This window comes from Aethalodelphis obliquidens, unplaced genomic scaffold (genome assembly GCF_003676395.1).
Source record: "Aethalodelphis obliquidens isolate GAN/ISIS:26980383/991018 unplaced genomic scaffold, ASM367639v1 scaffold17, whole genome shotgun sequence".
In the NCBI taxonomy this organism is placed as follows: domain Eukaryota; kingdom Metazoa; phylum Chordata; class Mammalia; order Artiodactyla; family Delphinidae; genus Aethalodelphis; species Aethalodelphis obliquidens.
This window is the reverse complement of record NW_020837961.1, coordinates 10476845-10489633: the sequence shown is the minus strand read 5'-3', so window position 1 is coordinate 10489633 and position 12789 is coordinate 10476845. Positions and strand designations below refer to the sequence as shown.

The 12789-nt window shown below is 35.6% G+C and overlaps 1 pseudogene; it reads right to left on the bottom strand.

Moving 5' to 3' along the window:
* Nucleotides 1-9319: 9319 nt before the first annotated feature.
* On the bottom strand, nucleotides 9320-10294 carry LOC113626117 (lipid droplet-associated hydrolase pseudogene; annotated as a pseudogene).
* Nucleotides 10295-12789: the final 2495 nt, after the last annotated feature.

Here is a 12789-nt window from a genome sequence, read left to right as displayed (position 1 = left end):
TTTATTCATTTTTATGCTTAAATAATGTTCCATTGTATGAGTACACTACTTTTGTTCATTCATCCGTTGATAGACATTTGTATGATTTATGCTTTTTTGGCCATCAGGGATAATGATGCTATGGACATTTGTATGCAAGCTTTTGTGTAAATATATATTTCAAGTCTCTTGGGCTTTTACCTAGGATTGAAATGCTGTGTAAAATGGTGACTCTGTGTTTAACTTTTTGAGAAACTCCCAAATTGTTTTCAAAAGTGCTTCACATTTTCACATCCCCACTAGCAATTTTTGAGTGTTCTAATTCACCACATCCTCGCCAATACTTATTCCTGTCTTTTTTATTTTAGCCATTCTCGTACATGTAAAGTGGCATCATATTGTAGTTTTGATTAGCATTTTCCTAATGACTACTTATGTTGAGCATCTTTCCATGTGTTTTTGGCCATTTGTATATTTTCTTTGGAGAAATGTCTATGCAAATATTTTGCACGTTTTTAATTGGGTTGCCCTTTATATATTGTGCATACAATGTTATTATCAGATAAATTATTGCAAATATTTTCTCCCATGTGAGTATCATTTCATTTTCTTGATCATTTTCTTTGAGTCACGAATGTTTTCCATTTTAATAAAGTTTAACTATTTTTTCTTTAATACTGTGTTTTTAATGTAATGCTAAGAAACCATTGCCTAACCCAAGGTCACAAAGATTCACTCCTATATTTATTTTTTATTTTTATATTTTTAGCTTTTAAATTTATGTCTGTGATCCATTTTGAATTAGTTTTTGTACATGGTGTGAAGTACAGGTCCAATTTCATTCATTCTTTTGCATGTGAATATCTAGGTGACCCAGCACCTTTCATTGAAACAGCTATTATTTTCCCATTAAGTTTTCTTGATAACTTGTGAAAAACCAATTGACCATACTGTAAGAATTTATTTCTGTATTCTCAATTCTATTCTATTGATCTACATGTCTTTCTTTGTGTCAGTATCTCATGTCTTGATTAATGTAGGTTTCTAGTAATTTTTGGAAACAGGAAGTGTGAATCCTCCAACTTTGTTCTTTTCTCCAAGATTGTTTTGGTTATTCTGTGTCACTTATATTTTCATATGAATTTTAGGAGCAGCTTCTCAGTATCTACTAGAAAGACACCTGGAATATATGATAAAAGTTGTGTTGAATCTGCAGGTCAATTTGGGGAGTATTTCCTCAGTGTACAAGTTTTCAATCCATGAATATGAGATGTTTTCCACATACTTAGGACATCTTTAATTTCTTTCAACCATGTTTTATAGTTTTAAGTTTACAAGTCTTGTACTTTTGTTGAATATATTCATATTTTATTTTTGTTGGTGCTATTATAAATGGAATTGTTTCTTTAATTTCATTTTCAGATTGTTCATTGCTAGTGTTTAGAAATGTAATTGACTTTTGTTCTTTGATTTTGTACCCAGTAACTTTGCTGAACTCATTTATTCACTCTATAGTTTTTCTTAATGGATTCATTATGATTTTTCTATAGACAAAACTATGTTAACTACAACTAGAGGTGGTTTTACTTACAATTTTCCAATATTGGTGCTTTCGTGTTCTTTTTCTTACCTAAATGCCCAGGCTAGGACCGTCATTCCAATGTTGAAATGACGTGGAGTGAGTGTATATCCTTGTCTTATTCCTGATCTTAGGTAAAGCTTTCACAATTAAGTATGATATTAACTGGAGATTTTTCATAGATATGCTTTATTGTTTGAGAAAGTTCCCTTTTGCTACTACTTTGTTTTTTTTTTTTTTTTTTAATAATGAAAGGGTATTGGTTTTTTTCAAATGCTTTTTCTACATCTGTTAAAGTGATCACATGGTTTTGATCTTCTAAGTCATACGTTGTTATATTAAGCATGTAGTTTTTTTGTATTTTGAACCAACCTTGTCTTACTGAGATAAATCCAGCTTTGACATAGTGTACAGTTTTTTAAAATTTATTGCTGGACTTGATTTGTTAGTATTTGGTTGAGAAGTTTTGAATCTATATTAATAAAGGATATTAGTCTGATTATTTTTCTCTTGTGTTGTCTTTGCCTGGTTTTGGTAGTAGGGTGTTGCTGACCTCATTGAATGATTTGGGAAATATTCACTCCTCTATATTTTAGAAGGGTTTCTGAAGATTTGGTGTTATTTCTTCCTTGAATATTTTTGTTAGAATAAGCCAGCAAAGTGATCTGGGTGTGGAATTCCCTGTGTTTTTTTGATTAATAATTAACTCTATTTGTATAAATCTTTTCAGATTTTAAATTTTATTTTTTGAGTTAATTTCAGTAGTTTCTTCCTGGGAATTTGTCAGTTTCATCCAATTATTGCATTTTTTTGGCATAGAAATATATTATCTAGTGTTATTATCTTATATCCTTTTTTTTATCCTGTAAAGAAGATAGTGATATCCCTTTTTCCTTTCTGAATTTAGTAATTTGAGTCTTGTCTCTTCTTTCCTGGTTACTCTAGCTAAAGTTTTGCTAATTTTGTTTAAACCTTTCCAGAGAAACAACTTTTGTTGATTTTCTCTATTTGTTTTTCTATTTCTGTGTCCTTTTTTTCTGCTCTATTCTTTATTATTTATTTCCTTCTGCTTGCTTTTGTTTTTAATTGATCTTTTTGTTTCTTCAGATGAAAAGTTGGGGTGTTCATTTGAGATCCTTCTTTTTTAATACAGGTGATAACAGCTGTAAATTTCTCTCTATACACTGCTTTAACTGAATCTCCTGAGTTTTGGTATTTTGTGCTTTTTATTCATCACAAAGTATTTTAAAATTTTTCTTGTAATTTGTTTTTTGAGCCATTAGTTTTCTAAGAGCATATTGTTTGTTTTCCACATATTTGTTTAATCCCCAAATTTCTTTCCTTTATTGATATCTCATTTAATTCCATTGTGGTTGGAGATTATGCCTTGTATCATTTAAATCATTTAGAATTCATTGAGGTTTATTTTAAGACCTATCAAATGGTCTATCCTGGTGAATATTCCACATACACTTAAGAATAATACTCTGATATATGCTCTATTGTTGGATTGATTGTTTTATAGATGTCTAAGTCTACTTTATTTTTTAAATGTTGCTTAATTCTTCTATTTCTGTGTTTTTCTTCTGCTTAGTATTTCTATCCACTATCTAAAGTGGAATACTGAAGTCTCTAGTGATTGTTGTTGAGTTGTTTTCCCCTTCAATTATGTCAACTTTTGCTTCAAGTATTTTAGGGCATTAAGTACATATATGATTATAATTATTATATCTTTTTGTGGGTTGACCTTTTATATTCTAAAATATCCTACTTTGTATCTAGTTATTTTTGTCTTTAAGTCTATTATGGCTGATAATATTATAGCAACTGCAGTTCTTTGTATGGTATATTTTTTTCCTTCCTTTTACTTTCAACCTATTTATGGCTTTGAATCTAAAGTTCATAACTTGCAGACAGCAATTAGTTCATGTTTTTTTTTAATTTACTTATTTATTTTTTTATTTTTGGCTGTGTTGGGTCTTCATTGCTGCATGCGGGCCTTCTCTAGTTGCGGCAAGTGGGGGCTACTCTTTCTTGTGGTGTGCAGGCTTCTCATTGCAGTGGCTTCTCTTGTTGTGGAGCACGGGCTCTAGGCCTGCGGGCTTCAGTAGTTGTGACATGCAGCTCAGTAGTTGTGGCTTGCAGGCTCTAGAGTGCAGGCTCAGTAGTTGTGGTGCATGGGCTTAGTTGCTCCATGGCATGTGGGATCTTCCTGGATCAGGGCTCGAACCTGTGTCCCCTGCATTGGCAGACAGATTCTTAACCACTGCACCACTAGGGAAGCCCCAGTTCATGTTTTTTAATCCCTTCTGCCAGTCAGAATTTTTTTGAGTGTTAAATCCACTTAGATTTAATGCAATTACTGATTAGGTGAAACTTAAGTCTGACATTTTTGCTACTTTTTTCTATATATCTTAAGTCTTTTTTGTACAGTTATTCCTTTTTTTTTTTTAACTACTTCTTTTTTGCTAAATAGATATTTTCTAGGGTATTTAACTCTCTTTTGTTTCCCTATCATATTTTTTAGTTATTTTCTTGGTAGATCTCCTAGGGATTACAATTAACATCCTAAGTAAAGCAATCTAGTTTATATTAAGGCAAATTGAATATATATAATGTATAAAAACTTTGCCCCAATATAGCTCCATTCTCCACTTCTTTGTCCTATTTTCATATAAATAAACACTTTTATATAAGTTCATCCACATAGTTTTATAATTTTTTCTTTGTACAGAAGTGAAGGATTACAAAGAAAAATACATTCACAATGTCTTTTATATTTACCTATGCAGTTACTTTTACCAGTGCTCTTATTTTTTCCCATTGATTTGAGTTATTGTATAGTGTCTTTTCCTGAAGGACTCATTTAATATTTCTTATGAGGGAAGTCTTCTAGTGATGAAATCTCTCATTTTTTGTTTATTAGGGTATGTGTTAACTTCTCCTTCAATTTTGAAAGATAGTTTTGCTGAACGCAGAATTCTTAGTTAACATTCATTTTCTTTCAGCACTTTGAATATGTCATCCCACTGCCATCTGGCATCCATTATCCTATGAAGAGTCAGCTGTTAATTTTATTGAGAATTCCTCATATGTGATGAGTTGCTTTTCTCTTCCTGCTTTCATCATCCTTTTTGTCTTTGGCTTTTATCAGTTGCACTATGATGTGTCTAGAAGTGGATCTCTCTAGTTCATCCTTCTTGGAGTTAACTGAGCTTCTTGGATGGGCAGATAAATGTTTTGCATCAAATTTGGAGAGTTTTCTTTTTAAAAAAAATTTTTACTGTTATTTATTCAAATATTCTTTCTTCTCCATTCTCCTCTCTTGAGATTCCAATTATGCATATGTTAGTAAGCTTGATGGTATGTCACAGTATTCTGAGACTATATTTATTTTTCTTTATTCTTTTTTTCTTTCTGTTTCTCAGATTGGATAACCTTAATTGACCTATCTTCAAGTTCACTATTTCTTTCTTTTTCTATCCATTCCAGTCTGCTGTTTATCCCATCTAGTAAGTATTTTATTTCATTTCAGTTATTATACTTTTCAACTATAGACTGATTTCTGCTTTCTTTTTTAATAGTTTCTATCTTGATTAATATCTGTTTGTTGAGACATTATTCCCACAGTCTTCTTAATTCTTGAGACATGGTTTCCTTTAGCTCTTTGAACATAGTTATATCAGCTCTGAATATTAAGTCCAATGTCTGAACATTCTCAGGGGTAATTTCTATTGACTGGCCTTTTTCCTTGTGCATGGGTCATGCTTTTTTGTTTTTTGTGTGTCTCAAAATGTTTTATTGAAACTTATATATTTTAAGTAGTATAATGTAGGATCTGGTGACTCAGATCCTCCCCTCCCCTAAAGTTTGTGTTATTGCTGATTGTTGAGTTATTTTTGTTGTTCTTATTGCTATTTGTTTGTTTGATGTCTTTCCTGGACTAATTCTGTAAGGTCTATATTCTTTGACTTGTGTGGCCACTGAAGGCTCTGCTTCATTAGTGTCAATTTCAGCTAATGATTTGAAAGAGATTTTCTTAAATGCTTTGAGCCATTAAGTCTCCCAATCTTAGCAGAAGAGCCCTATATTTGTTTTGGTGTTTCCTTTCATTGCTCATGCAAGCAGTTTACAACTCTGCCTTAGCTTTCACTCACTTCCTCCTTGTCAGAGCTTCAAGGTCAGACAGAGCTGAGGATTAGGTCTTCTTCCCTTTTTCTTTGGCATGAACACATGCTTTCACATGGGCATTATCTTCTTGATTTCTAGGAATAAGTTAAAGCTTTAAAAGTCCCCTATTAATCTCATTCTCCATTTTTAACTTTTAAGTTTTTGGTCATCCTCTTCCTATTGTCACCTCAGGCAGGTGAGATTTTTAAACAATTGCCACTGATTATTTTAGATAAATACCCATGGTATAGACTGTTTGCCATGAACAAGCTCTGATTCTGAGATTTACGCTTTTGGGGAACTGTACAGTCAGGTAGATAGTGACAATAATCTGGGATGGAACTTGAAGGGATTTCTTTTATTTTTCTAAATAATTATTTCTATACAGTTCAAAATCATCTCAAACTTACAAAAAAGTTGCAAGTACAGATAACTATTTTTTCCTCTGAACCATTTGAAAGTAAATTGACATAATGCTCCATGATTCCCAGACATTTTAGTGTGTCTTCAGTACAAGTAAAGAGATTCTCCTAGTTATCCACAATACAACCACTGAAATCAGAAAATTAACATTGATCTCCTATTCCCACCTAATCTTCAGATCCCATTCAATGAAGTTGTGCAAACTGTCCCAAGAGTGTTTTTTTTTTTTTTTTTTTAAGTAACAAAAGCATCTAATCCAGAATCAGGTATTACATTAAGTTGTTGTGTCTCCTCAAGTCTGGAATTAAATTTAATTTTAATATAACAAAGGACAAAGAAAAATCACGACTTTGGAGGTCACTGGCTCTCCAAGGGTTGGGTGGAGAGGCCAATAGTGAGAGGGCTGCTGCCTTGGACATCCGGCCACAAAAAGCCACAGGGGCTGCCTCTGGAGATTCTTCCCCACCGTCCAGAGCAGACTGGGAACAACTGGTCATGATTTTTTGTTCAGGCCTTTCACTTAGCACTAGATAACCCCAGATGAAGTTATTAAATAATCTAAGTGACCGACCGGTATATACAGGCAGAAATGCTTCTGGGAAATGGATTTCATCCACTGCTTACCAACTTTAGTCTTTTGTTTATTTTTATTATTAAAATGTTTAATAATATTTATTAATATAGCCAATCTTTATCAAGAAGATACTCTAGGCATTTTGCTAAATGCTTTCATTTAATCATCGCATTGAAGTCTAACAATATGAGGTATGTATTATTATTAATCCTATCTTATAAATGAGGACAGTGAGGTATGGAGAAATTAGATGAAGTTGTCTAAAATCACACGGATGGTAAGGCCTCCAGAATTCACATCCCTTGTCACCTCATACATATGCATGGAAACATTTTTAATTCCTAATGAAATAAAATGAACTTCAATTTCCTGAAATCTGATTCTTCCTTCTCTGAAAGAACCATTGAAAAAATGGCTTTTCAATTTAAGAGAGAGACTTTGACCCTAGTCTACCTCAGGAGGACACTAAGATTTTACCCTTTCTCCCTCAACAAACAGAGATCAGGCCAGGCAAGGTCAGTAAGTGTGGGTAAGACATTTAGTTTGAAAATTCATTTGGTGCTTAGATGATAAACAGGAATTAAGAGCCAGTATCTTTTACTTTATTGTTTTACTTCTTATCATTTTTTAAGCTCTGGTAAACTTTGGTGTACCAGATATAATTTCATACGTGTGGACTCCTGAAATATGAAGTAATGTTGTAAAATAACACTAAAAGAAAAGCTGGGCATGTTATTCTTTATTCCAGTAGCATGATTTACCCAGTACTTGCTTAAGTGCTTTAGGTTCGTACTCTTGAGCATCTGCTGTGTGCAAGGCACTTCAGAGCCATGAGACCCAGCTACTAACGTAAGATTTCCAGAAGGCCTCCCCACACAGTTGCTAGTAAGGACTTTGTATGCAGCCTTGCACCAATGGCTTATGCACCTACTGGCTCCTTTCTGGGGCCAGGAGACCTCCTTGCCTGGAGCTTGGCTCTTACCCTCTGAGAAGTCATTTGTCCCGATGCGGAAGCCATGCCAGAGGATTGTAACTCGTTCAACACTTACCACTGGGTTGGGAGCATATCAGAGCTGAATCTTTCATAAGGGGGCTTTAGGTTTTGAGAAGAAGAACAGCATCCCATTGTCCTTAAGGAATGATAACACCATGAGGAATTTCCTCTAGGAGAAAATAGAATGTTTCTATCGATCATCAACCATCTTTGCAGTCAGTGGGATTTATTGGCTCCTAAGGTCCCAGGATTCAGTCAGTGTAGGAAGCCATATCATTAGCCTACTCTAGGTCAGAGAACAAGCCTCTTCTTTACTGAACCCCAAGGTGTCCAGAGAGGGTGAATTCACATGATTTAATCAGTTCTTTTGGTTCAAGGGTAAAATAATTTCTTTCTGACGAACAAAGCTAATGCAGAAGTGGAAAACTTATTTATGGTGATTCTCTATTCAGCAATTTAAAGATGCCCTTTCAAAAATTACTTATAGAAGATTGTCAGCAGACAAGAATCATAATGTAGCTAACAATCTGTCTTCACTGCTTATATAGTACTTGGCTCATTGCTGGTCCTCAATGGAATTTGACTGAAGAAAATCACAGAAGGGGCAGTTGCATGTGGGCAGGTACAGGATTGATTTGGGACAGCCCAGTGCCTCCCCATCCTGGCTCTGGAGAAGAGGAGCCAGCAGGGAGCTCACAACCAGAGTTTGCTGGCTGTCTGTGGAGGAAGGTATCGTTGGGATCCTTCAATAACTCTTATTAGTTGTTAGTTTATCAGAAGAATATCTGATGAAATTTATTCACTGACTACTGCAGGTAGATCAGGAAGTCATACTCCTCAGGGAAGGAAATAAGCAGTGCTTCTCCTGCCATTGGCTCTGTTTGGGTTTGTTCCACTGGCAGCCAGACAGAAGGCTGACTTGGTGGTTTGAGACATGCTGCATGGTGGTGACAGGTAGGATATGCAGGCTATCCTGGGATCCAGTCTGATTCTGATAATCTCAGCCAAGACCTGTGCAAAGTTAGTCTGGGATGATCTTCAGTTTCTGTCCTTAAGAGAGAGCTGGTCCACTGCCAAGATCCACTGCTCATCACTCCCTTCTCTACTGGAACTTGAGTATATTCTTCTCATGATCTCATACACTTCACATATCCGACTACACACATAACATTCACAGGTCTCTTACATTTTCTAGTAGGTCTTTCAAAATTTTCTCTAGGGGAGCCTATTCTACACTGTAACTCAATTAAAATCAACTAAATTTAGATTTCCTTTTGTCTGCAAGGATTCTGCCTACCAAAACTGTATGGTGCCACTGGGCATCTTGTGCAAACATAAGAGACCTTGTTTAGATCACTGTGTTACCAGAGTCTTTGGAAATGTGTTGTTAATCCTATGGAATATTGATCGACTGTGTTTATTTCAGCCTATAGCATGGGGAGCTAGGAGATGATGGTTTCTAGGCCAAGAGGGCCTCACTTTTTTTCTCTTCTAATATCAAACATTAAAATTTAACATTTACCTACTAAGTATACTACTTACTACTAAGAGTCAGTACACCTATTGCCTCTATGTCAGTGCTTGTTCCTTGTATCAGTATTTATAGTTTAGACAGATCATCCTTTAGCCAGTCAGCTTCCATGTTGGGCTCCTGGTAAAAAATAGAGGATAAATGCATGAGGTATTTTTTTTCTCACAGAGTCATATGTCTCCTGGAAAATTGTTCTTCATGTCTTCATAGTACGCTTTTGGACACCAACCATCTATAGTATCATAGTAAAATGTGAATTTAGGTACATGTTCTTTTATGGTTTCATTGTCTCTCTTCACCACTTCCATCATTTCTTGGCTCCCAAGGTAGGCAGCACTAATGAGGCAGAATGGTTCCAATGCATTCAGAAAGGAAAATTCACTCTGTACGTTAATCATTCGAAGGAGCATTCTGATCATCGAGGACTTGATTTTCTCGGGCCACGATTTAAGTAGTAAGTAGCCAGGAACATAGAGAACATCAAAGCCAGCACAAAAGTGGATCGGCGAGCTTGCTGTTGGGTGACTCAGTCATTCACTCAATTGCTGCAGAGAGCAGAAAGCAGCGAGTTATTGGGAGCTCAGGGGCATCTGCTTCAGAATCTGAAGGGAAAAAGAGCAGCCTACAGAATGACCAATGACCACAAGTTTCATTTCCTTTGGCACATGAGTTCTCAGGAAAGCTAGTTTGTATTCTACTTGACCACAGAGTCCATAGATGTCCTTAATTTCTCGAGCATTTGTATCGTCCAAAAGTTGTCAGAATCTTCTTGTCCTTGGGGGCCACGGCATGCCCAGCATGACTGATAACCCAAACTGGAAAGCGTCTTTCTGTTGAAGAATACAAAGCCTTTGCAAATGGCACATAAAAGGCAGAAAAACCTGTGTTACCCGTAATAAAGAAAATAAGCAGCTTAGGTCTGTTGGCACTTTGAGTATTAACGCGGTCAGTCCAGGGCCCACATTTTAGAACCTGTGTTTCAACTCCACAACATGAAATGAATTCCTTAGGCACGGGAGTTCCTTCCTTGATTTCTGCGTCCATTTCTGTCTGCCTAGAAGGCAGCAGCCTGCACTGTGACCGTCTTGGTTAGTGAGGGGATTGTTTTAAATCCATTCTGCTCCCTCCAGTGTCTGCAGGGCTGCTGGTTTTCACAGTTGCTGCTAGCCAGGCTATTGTTTTGCAACACTGCTGCACAGTAGGGAGTAAGGCGTGGGCACAGGGCCTGTTATAACATTTCAAACCTCACTTATCTTACTTTTTTATTGAATAATGTTTTTTCAGGTGTTTTTCAAGCATTTGGTTAATTTCTAGAGTTCTAAAAAGTTGATTTTGCCAATCATTATCATTGCTTTTATGGAGGAGCAGTTTTTCAGAGGTCTTGCTCTGCCATTCCTGAAATGCTTCTTATCCAAATGTATTTTCAGTCTACATGTCTAATTTTCACCTCAGTATTCTTAGTACTCAGGTTCTGAAGTAAATAAATATCTAAAGTGGAAGAAATCCAAACTGAATATATCCACTATCCTGGCTTACTAAATTCAAGGGTGAATTTACTTTGGTTGTCAGTCTAACAGGAGTCCATACTTTTTTTTTCATTCTGGAAAAAAATATATATCACACAATGTGAAAACAAAGTGTACAGCATGTTCTTTAGTTTGAATTTTACTATAAATTGCTTTCTAGATCTGGAACTTGTTCAGAACATTTTTTAACAGATTAAATTTTGCCTTCTTTAATAAAAGAATAATGTGTCCTCTATGGTGAACAAGCGTTGTAGCAAAATTCTGTATTTAAACTGATGCTCAGCATTGTGTATTATATATTTTCTTTGTATAACTATCAAGTTTCAGAACTTCCAGATGCTCCTGCTTACAAACAAGCCTGCATCTAAACATTATCTGCTTAACTTACATCCAAAAAAAAAAAAGAGCCTATATATCCCCCATAAAGAAAATTGTTACAATACCTCGTAACTGAGATGTATGTATGTATATCTGCTTGCCACTTTAAAAAATCTTTTGCTTGTGCAAAATTAAGAGAAAAACCCTAACATGGTTCACCATGGAAGATACAAAAATCTACTCTCTGAAGTTATGTGATGCTAATTATAAGGTGGGGAATAATATATTGAAGGTATTATTATCACTATTGTTATTTACAAAGCATTTACTTAGTAACTTACAGGTAATAAATGGCTGTTTTACCCACTTCCTGTGATTTCATTTTCATTTTCAATGTTTTATTTACTCCTCTGTCTGCCCTGTATCAGCCAGTTACATTCTGTATGTATTCATTGATTCATAACTTCATTTATTTACTTTATACCTATTAGGTATCAGCTGTAAGCTCTTTAAGGGAAGGGACTAGATCTTATTCATTTTTGTCTGCCTAATTTCTATCACATTGGCTATATAGGAAAACATATAAAAATATAAAACAGTGCAATATTTTAGTATTACATACTTATTTTTGAGATTACAAATTGGTTGTTCCATATGAAATTGTTAATATTTGATTATTTATTTATTTATGTTTGGCTGTGTTGGGTCCTCGTTGCTGCATGTGGGCTTTCTCTAGCTGCGGTGAGCGGGGGCTACTCCTCGTTTCGGGGCGCAGGCATCCCATTGTGGTGGCTTCTCCTGCTGCGGAGCACAGGGTCTAGGCATGCGGGCCTCAGTAGCTGTGGCACGCAGGCTCGCGGGCTCTAGAGCGCAGGCGCAGTAGTTGTGGCGCATGGGCCTAGTTGCTCCGCAGCATGTGGGATCCTCCTGGACCAGGGATCGAACCCTTGTCCCTGCATTGCGGGCAGATTCTCAACCACTGTGCCACCAGGGAAGTCCCAATATTTGATCATTTTTGACTTTGCAAAATGGAACTTCATGTGATCCACCTTAATATATGCACAGAATAGTTAAAAGATCAGATTCCAATTCATAGAACAGATGAAATTTGTCTTCACTTCAGGATTTAGTTTGGAAGCAGGGAATTTGGTGATTATCACCTTAAAGTATATGCACCGCCATGTTCATTGCATCGTTATTCACAATAGTAAATAATGACATGGAAAAAGCGTATGTGCCCAATAATGGATAAAATGATGAAATGTAATACACACATACACACACATACACACTGGAATATATTTCAGCCACGAGAAGGAAGAAAATCAGCCTTTTGCAACACAGGGATAAAGCTTGAGGGCATTGTTCTAACTGAAAGAAGTCAGACAGACAAAAGCAAATACTGTATGATCTCATCCTTATGTGGAATCTGAAAAAGCTGAACTCATAAGAAACTCATAAATAGTGCTTGCCAGGAGTCTGGGATAGGGGAAATGGGGAGATGTTGATCGAAGAGTATAAACTTCCAGTTATAAATTGAATAAGTCCTGGGGATCTAGTTTAAAGCATGGTGAGTATAGTTAATGGTACTGTGTTATTTACTTAAAACTTGCTAAGAGAGTAGGTAATTATGTGCAATGATGGAGGTGTTAACTAAGCCTATTGTAGTAATCATTTCACAGTATATATGTGAAT